The 17,408-nt window shown below is 36.6% G+C and overlaps 1 protein-coding gene across 1 annotated transcript in view; it reads left to right on the plus strand.

Moving 5' to 3' along the window:
* The window catches only part of tanc2a (tetratricopeptide repeat, ankyrin repeat and coiled-coil containing 2a), a 129,028-nt gene that overhangs the window by 20,745 nt on the left and 90,875 nt on the right, over positions 1–17,408 (plus strand). The window contains exon 2 of the mRNA XM_042728062.1: positions 8,154–8,275. The gene's annotated coding sequence lies outside the window, so the exon portion shown is untranslated. The remainder of the gene's footprint in view (positions 1–8,153; positions 8,276–17,408) is intronic.

Here is a 17,408-nt window from a genome sequence, read left to right on the forward strand (position 1 = left end):
ATTGTGGATGCCTTTTAATGGCCTAGTGGACAGCCAGTGTAATGCTGTTTTTGTTGTGATAAATGTGTTTAGCTCTAGGGACAGTGGCCAGTGAATTTGTCACTGCCGTTTTGTTGTTAGGAGTAAGATTACATGCTGACCTTGTGAGGAAATTACAGGTTCTGTAATTGAGTATACTACATGACAAAATACAGAATGCGCCTTTGTTCAGTGATTCAAACCTGATAGATATGTGGACTGGTAATTTGTTTTTCATCTTAATATCTGACAGGGCCTCCTTTTTTTACTATTTTGTGTGTCAAAACTTTGATTGAAAATACTTTTGATCTGCTTTGTGGAGGCCTTCTTCTCATTGTGTTCTTGAATATCATGGTTCAGTTTTGACTTCTGTCATTATTAACTCACCCATAAGATTTTCTGTCTTTTGAAAACAAAATAAGATATTTTGAATCTTCTTCTTTTTCCAAAATGCAATTTTCTATACAATGATTGCATGTTATCAGGAATATTAAAGGAGCTATGTGGAGGTTTTTACTTAAAAAAAAATCTTTAAGATAGAGTTTTCATTTGTACATGTATGAGCCAACCATGATGTAAAAAAAAGAATGACACCTCGACTGTCCACCACGGTTGCCTCTATCAGCCTGTAGGCTCAATTGTGTGTGGAGGAGTCGGGCCCGAATTGGCGCGAAAATTCACAAAATGTGACGTCATGCGCGTTTCTCGTCTACTTGGGCTTACAACTGTACGGCACGCCAGCCATTATAGTAAGCAGCGGCAATAGTGTTTTCAGATGGACTCTGTGGATGGAAAGAAGCGACCAGCCTCCGGCAGCACAATTCAGACACCCACGGACACTCCTCGTAAGTAAAAAAAAAAAAAAAAAACGTATCTAGTGTGACAAAAAGAGAGAGCGACCGGCGTCTAAGTACTATAACTTTTCTTACCTCAAACATGCTAATGAATCTCGATGAGCCGTCAGTGGTTGCTGCGGCAACCCTGATTGATGTGGTCGTGCTCGTACGAGCGTGCGCACTGAGAACGAGCATGAGACTGGCTGCAGTTCCTCTAACGGCCACTGGTGTCAGTAACGGTTAGAAATTTCAGAACCTACGCAATGCTCCTTTAAGCTCCAAATGATACACAAAAAAAGTGGTCCATATGACACATCTGCTTTTTTCAAGTCTTCTGAAGACTTTTCTTTTTCTTGTTTAAAAGTGAAAGAAAAGTCATGTGTCGATGGAACAGTATTTAAACTAGACTACAGTTTTACAGAAACTGTCATATTTGTCATAAAAATTAATGTCCTTTATAACTGAAGTATGATTTTGACAGTATGATATTCCTTTTCTTTTTTTTCTTTTTTTTTTTTTTGCAATTACCTTTCAAGTTTCCATCACCTTTAAAATTCAAGGCAGCTGTTTGAGCATGTCCAATTTACCCTCAGCCTCACACGGCCTACAAAAGATGGATAGACTGGTGCTACATCTTTCTATCCTTTCCTCCCCTACTTCCCAACATGCTGTAATCAAGATTTATCAGTTCCGAGGCAGATGGTTTTCCAGGATGCCAGCCGCAGCCCCCCTCCAGCTGTATCCTGAGTCCTGGGCCCAAGTGTTTGTCTAGACTTGAGTTATCCAGCTCATCTAGGAATGACAGGGCCCCTAACCTCCCCTCCCCATTCTCCTTCATCCCTGCATGTCCCAGAGGAATTAGGGTCATCCATCCTCAAGTACCCCTATGCTGCTAAAAGTAGCTCAACACAAGGTGGAGCTTTTTGTAGAACTGCATTCTGTCTTGTGGGTTCCTCAAAATCTCCAAAAATCCATAGCAACAATGTCTTTTTATATATCTGATAATATTGGCGCAATGTTAGAGTCCTCAAGGCTTTCGAAGAAAGCCTCTCTTTCATACAATGAAAAGTCTGAAGTAATGAGACAAGGCCTTTTTTAATTTAAACCACAAGACTTGAAAAGAATGGAAGGGCAGGCATGACACAGGCTCTCGTTATCAGCTGGCTTGTGAATTGGCCGTAGCAAGTGGCGGGACACGTGTCCCTCTCTTTGTTTAGTCGGAGCCTGAATTGGCACCTTGGATGGGACCTATTCATGATTGGACATAAGGCTGCCTTTGAGAGCGGTGGCTTGCTGGCCCTCATTATCCTCATTGTTGCATTCCATTACACCTCATTTTTTGCCCCACTTCAGCAGGGACTTTGGACAAAGCCTGCAGTTTGAGAGGGAGCAGTTGAACCAAAAACTTCAGATCTTTGAAGGCGAAGGAGTTGTTAACACCTTAGTCTATCGGAGGATCTCATTATCTCCCTGCTATCACATTAAAAGTACTGCAGAATCTGATATTAGAATATTATATTAGGCAGCCAAGGTATATAATCCAGTCTATGTTCCTCTCTAGTTGATATGCTGTAGATGTAAGAACTTTGCCAGAGAAGTCAGTTATTGGGAGTAATAGTGTTCATGTGATTAGAAAGTTGTGTGGATTTGGATTGTGGGTAGGGTCACACATTATGAGGCTGTTGCAGATGCCTTCAGACAGCCATAATGTAATCAGCTTTTCTATTTGCTCTATTTCAACTTAATTTAAAAGTACAAATTTGAAAGCGCCATGATTGTTTTGCATAATGTACTGCTTGAATACACACACAAATTACATGAATTAAGGATGTGTGTGTGTGTATGTATATGTATATATTAAAAATTGCTATATAAAATATGTAAATATAGTAGCATTTTTATAATAATTCTCGTTATAGAATTATATATTATATAAATTTAATTATTCTATTTAATTTAAGTACAAATATGAAAGGCACATGATCGTTTTGTATAATTTATTGCCTGAATACACACAAAAATTACATGAATTATGTATATGTGCGTGTGCATATGTGTGGGTATGTATATATTAAAAAGTATGATATAAAATATGTAAGAGAATACGTGTGTGTGTGTGTGTGTATAATATATCTGATTGACACAAAATGTATAGATTTTATTCATTTGTCCTATAGGATAAAAACGAATAAAGTGCTACTAATAATATTATATTGATTATATAACTATATTATTGTTAAAATTCAACATCTAGCAGTACTATATTGAACATTAAACTAAACTCTACTTTCAGCTATCTGTCTCTTTCTCTCTCCCGCTGTCTTCTTCGTGTGTCAGCGAAATATTTGTTCTTCTCACTGCCCAAATCGAGTTGACTCAGACTGTCGTCTCTTAACATAATGCCAGTTTTGTTCCTAACATCTCTCTGAGTGAATTTACATGCGTGACAGATTTCACATTCTTTCTGCCTACGTACTGAGGTCCATTACGTCGCCTGTGTAGGAGTCAAGGGCTGCCCTTAGACAAAGTGAACAATCTCCCTATCCCTCCGTCCACCCACTCTTCGCCGTTTGACTAGAGGGACAGTCAGATACGGGGCGGCAGCATACCAGATGTTGTTTCAGAAATGCTGCTGAAATGAGAGATGTGAGATACATGCTGTGTGAAGCCTTGATTGTTATCCCCTACATGGATAACTACAGCACTGCCTTTGATTGGATCTGATGGCAGGCAAACTTAAATGTCGCTCAAGCCCTGATGCTGATCAGGGCTATAGCAATCACAGTTAGATCAGATTATTTCTGTGTCAGTTGAAGAAGGTGAAATCAAGCTGGCATCCAATCTGCAAGTCCTCCTATATTTGTCAGGCACTGACAAAAAGAGGAAAGAAAGTGTGATTTTTCTTTTTTTTTTTTTCTTTTTTTTGATATAGTAAAAAGGGAACTGACAAAGGATAACAGGCACCGTGTCATCCTTTGATTAATAGTGCACAGAACACTGGAGATACGTGCTGCGTCCCAATTCGCCTATTTATACTATGCCCTAAAAGTAAGCAGTCTTTGTGAAAAAAACCATACTTTTGAGTATGTAGCAGAATAGTAGGCAAGCTTTGGGACATACTACTTCTTCATAACTGCGTCTTTAACAGACACTGAGTTGCTTAGTTACATACAACCTGTCAACATTTAAACTGCACTGTCAATCATCTTGTCAAAGTTAACATTATACATATTTTGTTTAATTTAATTTCCTACTGTATTGGAGAGAAATGAAAAGGCACGTTAATCTGCCAGTCGAGGGTCTATCATGCCAAGAACTCTGCTCATATGTTTGCATGATGCATTTAAAAGTTAAATCACCAAACAGACCATTATAAAGTTCAGTGTTGGTGCAGATGAAATATAACGCAGATAACATTCAATAAATATTTTTTCAACAGGTTAGATATTGATTATTTATCACTCAAACCCCTTTTCTCAACCTGTCCGTCGGTCTTGCATATCCACCATATTAGTAGTTTTTTCATGCGTGTTTGTAGTTCTAATCAAATCCTTGCCCACCGCTCAATGTGTTGTGGGCAATATTAGCCATTAAGAGTATGCACAGATCTGCACTTTGAATTTCTGCCAGACGCAGTAAACCATCCGAGTACCTTTGGAATATTCATTTCAACATACTATGATTTGGGACATACTAATTCTAATTTCTAATACTATTTAGGACGGAATTGGGATGCAGCAACAGTATGTTCTCATTTGCTTGTTGATTGTGTGTCTTGTTACCATGGTGATAGGGCTGCACGATTAATGGAAATTAAATCACAAAGGCGATAAATCACGATTAGGCAGAAGCTGCGATTGTCATGCATATCTTTCAGTGAAGCGCGGTTCTGTGATCAGCAGCAAATCTCCATCCGAAGGCCAGAGGGCGCTCTCATGCTAAAACTCAAAATAACACCCGCAAAATAATAGCGGTTGATGAATAAACAGAAGATTTAACTACTTTCATTAATTCAACATGACTAATAAACATACAACTATGACAATATATATCGTTATCGGAGTTTGTCTTATTATAATGTTTATTATAATAAAGTATATAATAATGCAATGCTAATCCACATAGCCTTTATCACTGCTTAGAATACTTATTCTACATAAGAAGCCACATCATCTCACAGAAAAATTTATTTCAAACACTCAACTGACGTTATAAAGTGGATTTGGATGTTATTTAATGTGGTATTCACATGCTTTCAGATGGAGCAGCATTTACTACACAGAGCCGTAGTTCACTGAGAAGCTACGCAAACAGCTTTCATAATCGCAAAACGATTTCTTTGATTTCATTATCACATGATTATATCATCTGTGATTATGAGAACGATTTTGCGTAGCTTGTCAGTGAACTACGGCTCTGTGTTGTAAAAGCTGCTCTATCTGAAAGCACGTTCTGGAGATTTACTTTACAGAACTTTACTTTACAGAACTGGCTTTACTGATGAGATGCACATGACAATTGCATTCAATTAATTGTGCAGCCCTAGTGATCCTCCTAGTGAAGTATTTTTATGATCAGATCAGTGCTGAGACTCACAGAAGGTGGTTCTGTTAACCGTATTTTGTCACACTGAATGAAATACAAAGAAAACATTTAGCTGCCCAGATCAACAGAGATACATGACAAAACCCTAGGTGGCTGTTTTGTTTTGTCTGGAATTTGTGAATCATCTGCTCACCTGCTGTTATAGGGGCTTGTGGTTTTACCTTTATTTCATTCTTGTTTTTATTTTATTTAAAAAATTATTGTTCATTATTTTTACTTTTCTGCTTCTATTAATTTTTTTAAATAATTGTTTTACTTTATTTTTAATTTTTGCTTATTTTTATTTGATTTGATTTGCTTATGTTTATATTTGCATTTATATTTGATAATTTTATAGTTTTCTGTATTTGTTATTTATACTTTTATTTTGCTTTTTAATTATTTATTTGCTTGTTGTATTTTTAGTTTTTTATATTTTTGTTATTTTTCATTTTTTAAGTTTTGCTTCTTTTATTTTATTATTTATGTTTATCTTAATTTTAGTTTTTTAAATAGTTGTTATTTGTACTTGAATAATATTTATTTATTCATTTATGCTTATTTTTAAATCCACTAAAATTAATAAAAACACATTAATATAAATAAAACCAAATGTTCCCTCTAAGAACCAGGCTCAAATTTGCATCACCCACGTGAGCACCATGTCTCAGTGTGTCTGAGCATGTGCATTAACCACTTGGCCACACTTCAAAATTTTATAAATGTATAGGTGTACAATGATCTGCATAAACTGCTCTTTATTCCTTGCTGCAAACTCTTGCTCAGGACATTAGAGAGAGCAGTCTGCATGATGCTGAGACTTGGCTGCACCTCCCCACCTTGTTAATGACATCCTGCTCCATGTTGCTCAGAATGCATCCATTCTCACTGAAGCAGCTGATGTGTCTATTTGTGTGGGTGTGAATATGTGTGTTCTATGCTTTAAGCATGCCATTTGTTTTTATGTTAACAATAATAATCATATTCTTATACTCAAAATCACTCTCTCTCACACTCTGTGGGTCTCTCTCTCTCTCTCTCTCTCTCTCTCTCTCTCTCTCTCTCTCCTCTCTCTCTCTCTCTCTCTCTCTCTCTCCCCTCTCTCACTCCCTCCCTCCCTCCCCTCCCTCCCCTCTCCCTCTCTGTTTCAGTTTCATTGCACTGCATTGGAATTACGCCTCATTTTACATTAATATTGTTTGTTCCTGCTGAGCTGCATATAGAGAGCATCAGCCTGGGTTCTAGAAGTGAAAATTCCATTCATTTTCTCCTTAGAGGAACTGATTTTTAATGATAACTTACAGTATAAGCTTTTCAAGACAGATCTGCTATGAGTTACGAGGTTATTAATCAATTTTATATAGTTTTGTTGTAGCCATCATCCCACAATTATTGTATTCTTATTTTCCACATAATCTTGTTTACCAGCAGAATTTCTGTGAAATCTACATTATCCATGATTCTGCAAAGAAATAAACAAATTGTGCCAAAAAAATCTATTTTATGCCGATAGATAGATAGATAGATAGATAGATAGATAGATAGATAGATAGATAGATAGATCGATAGATAGATACTGTAGATAGATAGATAGATAGATACTATATATAGATAGATAGATAGATAGATACACACATTTAAGTATATATTTATTTTTTTCATTGTCAGTACTGGAAAAACATGATACATTCTTTTTGTCTAATTTTCTTTCTAAATGTTCAGGCAGCATCTAGCTATACTGAACAATACTTTCAAAATATCCACTCAATTTTCACACCCACTTTAAAATGTTCATGTTTTGAATCATATAGATTCCAGATCCCTTTATTTTTCAAAAGCAAAATATTGTTATCTCCTCAGAGAAGCTGTTGATGACATCGGCAGATGTCCCTCACACACAGTCTGCAGGTAACGTAAGGTAACTCAACTGTCGGGCCTCATGTTTTGGCTATGGTTTGCAGTATCTGTGTCCCTTCTCTGTGCTGTAAGGGGTTCAGGTATCACCCACACAATACACACAACAGGGCTGTATATCAGCACGAAAAGACAAGAAGTGTGTTTGCCCACTGCTCTCCAGGGCTTCTGGCAGCCTCTAACCATTAGGCCACGACTTCCCTCAAGTTGTTGGTGTTTTACTGCCACTAGTGTTCAGTGCAGCTGGAAACTGCAGTGTATTGTTTGTATAGGTACTTTTTTGGAGTTTAGCAAAATTGTGGGAAAAGGTCATTTTCCTAATAAGCCTATGTAGGTAATATTAATAGTGTTTCTTGCCCTAGCAAACATGGCTAATTGTGCCATCAGATAATTGATGCTCTGTTTGCTTTGTGGTGTTTTTATGTCAAGAAGTTGGCAGCTGTTCTACTTTCATATTCCACCTCTCTCTCTCTCTCCCCTCCACTCTTTATCACCTTGTCTCTAGAGAGAAACTTGTCTCCCATGTGTGCAGATGTGTAAATGCGCACTTTATGTGTTAATTAAATTGCTTGTGTGGTGTTCCATGTTTTTTAGCGCTATGAAGGTTGCACATAGACATCCCTCCTTCCTAGTAGCCTCTGGCAACATGCCGTTGAAGTTGCCGGTGGGATTTGTAGGGCTATACATAGGCTCTCAGGCAAGATGCTAGTTTGTTTGGTTCACGATAGGGTCTGGAAAATGACGGCCGTAGCTTTTGTTATGCTTCTGATGTGTTGCTTTTGTTTTCTGCCTCTTATACAGAGCCGCTGGGGTTTAAATCTTAAGGAGATGGGACTTGGGCTTCTGCCCAAAGGTGAACGTTTCAAACTCTGCCCCGATAGCTGTGACCGGTTTGCCATGAGGCCCCGTACCTCCTTCTAATGGTGAGTTGACTTTCTTTATCTTTATGGGAAAAACAGGTTGAAGAGTGAGGAATCAAGAATAAATCCCACTGTTTTTGTTTAGTGAAGTTTTGTAGATTGGTTAACTGATCACTTCCAAGGTTTAACCGCATGAAACAATTGCTTGTTATGGATATTTCTGGTAAAGTTTGCAACCAGGTAACATGTCAAACTGTCAACCTTGATGCTCTTATAACATCTTAACCAGGTGTGAAGATTCCAGCGAAAAATTATTTGTCCATCCGCATTGGAAGTGAAAAGGTCTTTTGATGTTTAACATACAGTTGCTTGCATCATGAAGCAAGATTTAGGAGCAAAATTTCACTGTGGGTGGGACTATCCAGTATGATGCAGAGTAACTGCAAAATGTCCTATTACTTGTCGGAGCTGCTGCTGCTTAGGAGCGATAAGTTTTATTGTTTTTTGCCTTATTGCGCCAAACCTGGTTAGGATGGTTGCTAGCTAAAAGTCCCAACATTTATGCATCAGTCAAACCCTATTGCCTCAGAGAAACTGTTACATATCGAAATGTTGACTTGCAGTAGGTACACATTTAAAAAAATTTAAATGGAAAAACTTTACCTTGGCTCTGTATGATTGCCGCCTCATCATTTAACCAAAACATGCTTGTAATCTGCAGAAGCCGTTTAAATTTACATTCTCCTCCATCCAAAGAATTTGTTCTGCATGCAGCCAAGAAATAGTAACACTGGCAAAGACAAAAGCAGCTATCATGATTGCAAATGTGTCACAGTTTAACAATCCTTGTATGGTTCCATAACTATTAAATAGCATATGCCGTTGCCAACCTATGTAGCTGTTGTTCAATTTTTTTTTTTTTTTAATTTATTTATTTTACTTGTGTAGCCGAGAATATTATAGAAACTCTCATAGGCAGCTTTTGACATAATTGGAACTTTTTGGGGGAAAAGAGAAATATATTAATGAAAACTGTTCATGAAATGCCTGGGTCATATTCCAGTAGAGAGAGAGAAAAAAATGAAGCCTACTTCAATGCAAGTTTTTTTTTTTTTTTTTTTTTTTTTTTTTATTAATTTATTTATTGCTGATAATTCAGTTTTTTTTTTCATGCCATGTGCTTGGTTTCTTCATTCAGGATTTTGCTTCATTTTTTGCATCCACTCTATCTTTTGAAGTAATACAAAAAGTTGTTATACTTCTTGACAAAGAGTGTTTTGTACCCTCCCTGACCCCTTAGTTTGCAAAAACGAGGCCTTGTCCTCTGTCCGAGAAGCACGTTGCTGGGTCTGCTCTGGGCCCATCTAATTATCCTACTGGCTGTCCATCCGTGAAATAGGCATTACACTGTGAAACTGAGCCAGTGTAGCTTTCCTCTGAACAATCGTGATAGCTTAGCAACAATGCGGCAGCCTATAATGACCATAACAACAGCAAGGGCACACCAGAGGATTATGGGGGATTATTACCTTTGATCTGCTCCAAAACAGGATGGGCAGAGATTTGGGGGAGCTATTAGGAACCAGGCAAGTTTATTCTATATGCTCTTTCCTTTTTTCTAGACATAGCTGTTAAGGGAAGATTGTTGTTTCTTAAAGTAGAGGCAGAGAGAACAAAATGTAGTGATAAAAAAGGAAGGGGAAAAGCAACAAAAAACTCATCAAAGTGTGGTGTCAGAAGCAGGGCGCAATGGACTCTGTGTTCAATGTCCACTGAGTCATGTTTTATTAAATCTTATTTGCTATTTGTGGGCAGCTGCAGTTGCAGCAGAGTTCAAAAGCGTGAACTAGTGTGAGTTGTTTTTGGGACGGTAAGAAACAGACTCGGCCAGCAATCTTAAAGAACACCATTCCTCTGGACATCAGGTAGAACACACTTGCCTGATACGTGTTTAGGGGTAATTAATTGTTCATGGTTAGAGCTGCAGGCCGTCTCCACAGAGCAAGGGCACAGTTCAAGGGCTCTTTAATGTTGTAGAATCCCAAATGAGCAGTTTGAGTCATGCAGTCCCAGCACTGGGACCACAATAACACTCTTACACATTCTGGGGTGAGTCCCATCAAAACTGCCATGAAATGTCTAGGTATATTTCATAAAGAACAAATAATGTTCCATAAAGAACATGAAGCCTAGGTTTTTGGCTGTTGTTATGCTAATAAATCAATCATTAGTTTGTTCGTTCAATCAATAGTTTGTTTTCTATCTATCTATCTATCTATCTGTCTATCTATCTATCTATCTATCTATCTATCTATCTATCTATCTATCGTTCTATCATTCTATCTATCTATCGTTCTATCGTTCTATCGTTCTATCTATCTATCGTTCTATCGTTCTATCGTTCTTTCATTCTATCGTTCTATCTATCGTTCCACCTATCATTCTAATTTTGGGAATAAAATATTACCCGCATATTTGTTCATATGATTCACTGATTTGTATTAATTTTGTATTACTCAGTATCAACAAACATGTATCTGACTAATTAAAACAGTACAGCTAGAAACAGATGCTGTTTTAAAAAGAATATTGCAGATTAAGTTTGGAACTAACAAATGGTGCATAAGTGGCATCCAAAAAGGACATCAGTTGGAACATTTTTTCTTGTTTTTAATATGGGCCAACATTTAAATATTGAGTGGCTAAAGTTTTATCCGCTCCTGATGAGTTGAAGATGCAGATATATGTGCCATGTGTTTAGTGTTGAAACAAACAGCACGGACCCTTTGAGATGCGTCTGATTTTAGAATACCTAATGTTGCTCCTTCTCGTGCAAGACAAGCACCACCTGCGAACTGATCTCAAAAACTTGTTTAAGGCAGGACATCTGTTTCAGCTGTCTGTTACTACTAATTTATTTTAATTTTTAAGATGAGTCAGTGTCTTATAACATTAAAGAGCAGGTCATATTGGTTTTCAAAAAATAACTTGTTTGCAGTTTGTAACGTAGCTGTCTTTCAATGTAAACTGTCTGCAACGTTGTTAATCATAAACGTGCATGATAAATAAAGATATAATCTCTCAAATGAAAGAGTCGACTCTGAACTGCCTTAACGAGTTGTCATATTTCTGAATCTTCTGCCTGTTACCTATATACGTCACAAGGTAACACATTTGCATAATCCCCGCCTGCCCGAGAAATACAAACACTCTGACCTGCCCACAAACACTTCCGCTAGTTAGTGTGTTTACATCATGTTGAGAAGACGCTGTGTTTTCAGCCTCACTGGGCATTCTAACACAGTTCCCACACCTGCACCTCAAATAAGTAAATACTAATAACGAATGCAATAAAACTGCTCACATCACATAAAGTACCACATACAAAGTTTAAACTTACCACTGAATAAGCTGATCCTGATCAAGTCGAGCTTGCGATGGAGTTTCCAGTTGAGCGACTGCATCGGTATCATCCTCAGACACAGGCTCGAATTTATAAGGTAATATCGATGCCATTTTTATAAACTTATAGCATCTTTGTTTACAAGTAACCCTACGGAGCAAAAAAATCAATTATGGTAATGTACAATGTTTTCTGACCTTAGATGCATTTAAACCTGTTGTAGGGGACTCCAACACATTATTAGGACACTTAAAGATACCATATGACCTGCTCTTTAATAAAAATTAACTATATTTTGTTTTTATGCTTCAGAGATTATTTAGGCCTGTATTTTTCATCAAGGCCAAATGTTTGACACTGTTCAAAATTAATATTAGTGTGCTGCATGTACTACATCGTATAAATGTATTCAAGGAAGGAAAAATTGTATGACCTCGGGAGGTTACATTTAATTTAGCAAGTAGCCTATTCGAGTTATTTCTGAAAACGTCTGATTTCACTTACCATATAAACATATTTTTCAATCAGATACTGCAGTGAAGTCTGGGATACCTTAATCTGTGCATGTGCGCTATGTTGTTTACTGAACATTTACTGGCACTGACAGTAGTTAATGCATGTGTTTTTTGTATACAGAAAAACATACAATTAGAGGTTTGCATACTGCATACAGCAGAAATGGTAAAAGTAGCATGTAAGATGGTTATAATTTTAAACAGATCAACTTCAACCAATCAGGTTTTTATACTACTGACAAGATAAGCAGGGTGCAGGATTGAGTATCACCTTTTGTATAATGGTGCTTTCATTTTTAAAGTTCAAGACCTTAAAAAGTCCCACACTACTGATCTTTAAGGAGGGGGAAGTTCTCACATCAGTTCTGTTTACCCAGAGTTGCTTTACAAATTCAGTATAACGTTATTGATTTTAGAGGGTTTCTTCTTATTTGTCATTCTGAGGATTCATCCGCTGCTTTATCAGTGATGGTTGATTAGATACAGAGTGTTGAAGCCTCCATCTGTTTACCCAGAAGCACTCAGGCGTTGGAGTGTTGATTAGTCGGGTTATTTGACATGGTTGGGACAGCTGCTGGACAAGGAAGGGCTTTGATCGACAGAAACCCTCCACTTCTCTATGGTCAGATGTTTTAATCTGCTCTCTAGTATGGTATTATTTGTTTTATAGACTAGGGCCCTTACAGTGTAATAAAGAGATGCCTGTTCCTGGGTGTCTTTATTTCCAGCAGTACTGTAGTCTCATCCTCAGATTGCTCACCCACGGACTGTTCACAGAGCGGTTGATGCACGTTGCACACAAAAACGTGAACATGTTCCTGTCTGATTGACCGACCTAAATACAGTTTGAAGGATTTATGTTGTTCACATTTTAATCAGTCCAGCGCAGACATTTTAATCAAGATAGTAGACAGAAACTATAATAATTTAATAATGATCATTTTATGTGTATATTAACAACTATTATTATTATATACATCAATTTAAATTTACATTTGAAAGCATTCTTGCTTAATAAAAGTATCAATTTCGAAAAAGAAAAATCTTAACTGTCCTCAAACTTCTGAACCATACATATATTCCCCTGGCAGTGGCTTAAAAACAAACATGCTTGCTACGCATAATCACAGAAGGGACGAAAGTATGTTCTCAAGATTATTGTCTGTAAACCACAAATATTCAGCCATGTTGTTTACATTGAAGGCAGATTTGTTTGGAGCTTCGTCATCGCTGTGGAGGAGTTTGAGTGGGTGCTATCACCGCAGGGGTCTTAGTCACTATCCACTGCTTTTCTGATTCCCTCATTGCCATCTTTTGTAATGTCTCCACTGTGTCGTCATGTTAGTGCTGGAAAAACCGATGGTTAAAACTTAGAAAGGCATGCATTTAAACACATACACAATCAAAGCTTTTGATGGAATTGGGTTTTTAGATTACTTTAAAGTAAGTGTTTAGAGCATTCAGAGCTGAATAGTTGAATTGGACAAACTCTGAAGTTTTGATAATTTACTGTATGTGTATTGGACCATTACGGTTTAATTTAAAATGGCTGTGGGAATGAATGATTGCAGCTGTAATCCTGACATTCAGTTAGTCTCCTCTTGTCCATCATCTGCACTTGGTCAGGTGTCTCTGCCTGTAACGTTAAACTTGGCACACGCTCTGTCCTCTTTCAGAACCTGCTGTCTTGCTGGGGCTGGCTGGCTGACGGAGCGGAGGGGAGTGTATATGTGTTGCTCCACGCTGCACGGGTTATATTACCTTTCCTAAAATACCACGAGCTCCAGGCGTGCCCAGGGCACGTGGAGGTGACACTGTCAAACCTGGGTAACAACAAAGATTATGTTCATGCTAATGGGTTAACATGAAGCTTTATAAGATAACTACATGAATCAGCATGGTTAAGTGATTTATAGGGATGTAACAACTAACCGCGAGCCGGTCAAATCGATTCAGACATGTGACCATTCAAATCAGTTGAGATGCCACACAAATCGAAATACAATTGGAGTAGGAGGAACTGACTATCTTTAGAAAAGTTTGTCGTATTTTATTTTCATATTGCCTATAATATTGAATATTAAAGTAGTGTTCATAAGAGCAGCTCTGCTTTATTTACAGCAGTAACCCAGGAAACACTGCATCACTGCTGTTCATGAGCGCCACCTGCTGTCAGAGAGTCAATCTGCGTCTCATTCAGCTCGTCTGCTGTTTCGTTCAGATAATTTTTATGTAGTATAGTAGTTTCACAAAACTAAAGTCAGACCACTCTGTTTCTGCTTCAGATTTAGAAATTATACAATCTAATTTAGATTAAAAACTACTCATGCTGCATGTATGCTGTGTCTTTGTTTGGATCATGATTAAAATCCAGTGGTTGCCTGTAATTTTAAATGGAAAGAGCTCAGATAAAGCCTTAGTTTGTTCATATTAAGATATTTCTCTTATTTGTGTAACTTACTTGTTTGATTTGGGGTTTGTTTTAAAATCTCAGTTTAGTTTTGTTATGTTTAATTTCACAAAGAAATGTGCAGTAATAGTCTTATTAAATGACACCTTTTCATTTACTGTATAATGTCTTCAATCTCATTTTGTTAAAAAAATCGAAAATCAAAATCACGAATCGAATCGTGACTTTAGTAAACCGTTACATCCCTAGTGATTTATCACAACTGTTTCTCAGGAGGAATTCAAACCTTTGATCTAGTTGTTTTGTTAAAGGAAGTTAGATTTTAATGCTCTAGGGTGTAGTCCGTTTCAATTAAAAAATTAAAGTATCTCACAGCCAGGTGGTTACAATAATATTTAAAATACTTATTTAATTTTTATATATATTTATATATTTGTTTTGTTTTGTTTTTTTGTTTGGTTCCATTTGGTTTCATTTGATTTGTATTGTTTGGTCTTGTGTTTTTGTTCGGTTTTGTTTGGTTTGATTGTTTTGCATTGTTGCTTTTATTTGTTTTTTTTGGTTTCATTTTGTTGTTTTTTTTTGTATTGTGTTGTGTTGTGTTTTTTTTTTTTAGTGTTGTTTTTGGTGCCATATCTGTTTTATTTGATTAAAAAAATAACCTTTTCATCTTAAACATTTTTAATTATCGTACACTTAGATAGTGTGTAAGGTGTTTCTCATAGCTATTTTCTCAAGCTAAAGAATGGTCACTGTTAAGGTAGTATGGCACACTGCATGCCTCTTTCTCCATATGATTTGACCTTTGACCTTGACCTGAACTTTTAACCTTACTGATGGGACTTTCAGTGTATTCATGCACCTGGAATTATCATTAAGGATAGTTTAGTTAGATTTATGTAACATCTAAGCTCTTTCTTTTATTTTTTCTTTCTTTCTCTCTTTCTCTCCCAGTGTCCTCTCTCTCTCTCTCTCTCACACACACACACATTTGCTTGTTTACTTAGCTATCTAGACTATTGTTTTTATAGATATAATTACTATAAACTACACATAACCCTTTGCCTATAAGAGAACTTTGTGCATTTTAAAAATTATAAAAAAAAAAAAACTTACTACTTTTTATGAATCATTTTTCTAATTCAGAATATTCCCAGCTGATCACTGAACAAGGTTTTGTCAGATTTAGCTCACTTCAGGGGACAATTTCCTCCCCGAAATATAGCTGAGCAAGCCTTAAAACATGCACACACAAGTTGAACACACATTTTCGGTAGGAGAACTTTTTCTTCTGTGGTCTATTTCTATTCAGGGTGCATATTTGTGGTGAATTGGTATTTTTAATCACTTTTAATATGCTGCTAATAGCTACTAGTCAGACACATTTCTGAAGAGTGACCTCCAATAAAACACCCCCCAAAGACTGTTATGAAAGTGTCTGTAGTGCGTTTAGATGGAAAATGCCCTTTAAATTGTTTTAGCTTCACCTAAGGGGATGGTTTTCATCTTGTTCGGATACATTAAAGTTTTCGTTTGATTTTTTTGATGAATTAGTTGCTCCCTAATCCCCCAAATTATTAAATATACTTCAAGGCAGCACTTTAAACACATCAGAGCTTTGCAGTAAGTTTTAAAAGGCACTAGTTTTGTTGTTAATTATCCGGCTGTCTCACACATCTGCGTTTGCTCTGTATGTGGAACTCAGCAGCGATTGCCATGGTGACTCTAGGGTGTGAGTTCTGTCACAGCTGTCTCTACTACCACTTGTTATTCCCTGTTTCTTTGAAACATAAGTTTTGCCTTAATGAGGGAATGGTTAGACACTTCATAATATGCGTATGGTGTGTCTCGTTGCTTAGGTTGACCTTTGACCGGACTAATGGGCCTGTTTTTCATATTGTGGGTAAAACGTTTAGTATAAGCTCTGTGGGCCTTTCTGAGCTCCCACAGTGTAATGTTTTTCCGAAATAAAACATGGAACACATTTGAAGTGATTCTCTATTAATCTACATTATGTATTATTGAATGAAATGGTATATTCATTGAGAAAATGTAGGGTGTAATTTGGTTTTATTCATTGTAAATTAACTGGATTTTGATAGGTGGTCTACTGTAAATGACATTTGGTTGGATGTCTTAAATAAGAGGGCTTGGTGATGTGAAAATTTTTTTTTCATGGGGCAGAGCAAATTAATAATTTTTTATGAAAAATGATGAAGATAAATAGATTTTATGTTGACTTTAAGCTGCCTTTTTCCCTTGAGCAAGATGGATAATACCTTTTTAATAAGGCGAGACATTTTATACAGAAAGTCAAAAGGCATTTTCTGTAGCTTTGATTCACGAGTCCATTGCCGGAGGTTTGACTAGTGGTTTTACAGATATTTTAAGCTCTTTCATACTTTATTTCATAGTAAATCTTTAAATAACTTGAGTAACATTATTGCAGCTTTGATGTCCACTAACATGTCTCTTGATGCCTGGAACTAAATTCTGCATTTATGCATGTTATTACGTAATTTTACCTTCAAATGCTATGTGTTACAGAACCATTTCCTTTTATCTGAGTCAGTGACATGCCACTGATTTTTTATGTCCATATCTTTTGAAAATACATTTAAATGCAATTAATACAGACCTTGACTTGAATACATTAAGTTTCTGAATTAAAAATTCAGAGTTTATTCTCTCTTTTTTTGTGAGGCTTAATTTAAAAGAAAAATGTAGGTGAAAGTTGGACAGTTTTTAAATATTAAGATTTTATTTATTTAGTTATGCCAAATCATAGTTGGAAAGCCATTGGAAACCTTTATTTTTTGGTACTTTTTTTTTTTGTAAATTTTCTTTAGATTTTTTTATTATTATTAT

This window comes from Cyprinus carpio, chromosome A3 (genome assembly GCF_018340385.1).
Source record: "Cyprinus carpio isolate SPL01 chromosome A3, ASM1834038v1, whole genome shotgun sequence".
Taxonomy (NCBI): domain Eukaryota; kingdom Metazoa; phylum Chordata; class Actinopteri; order Cypriniformes; family Cyprinidae; genus Cyprinus; species Cyprinus carpio.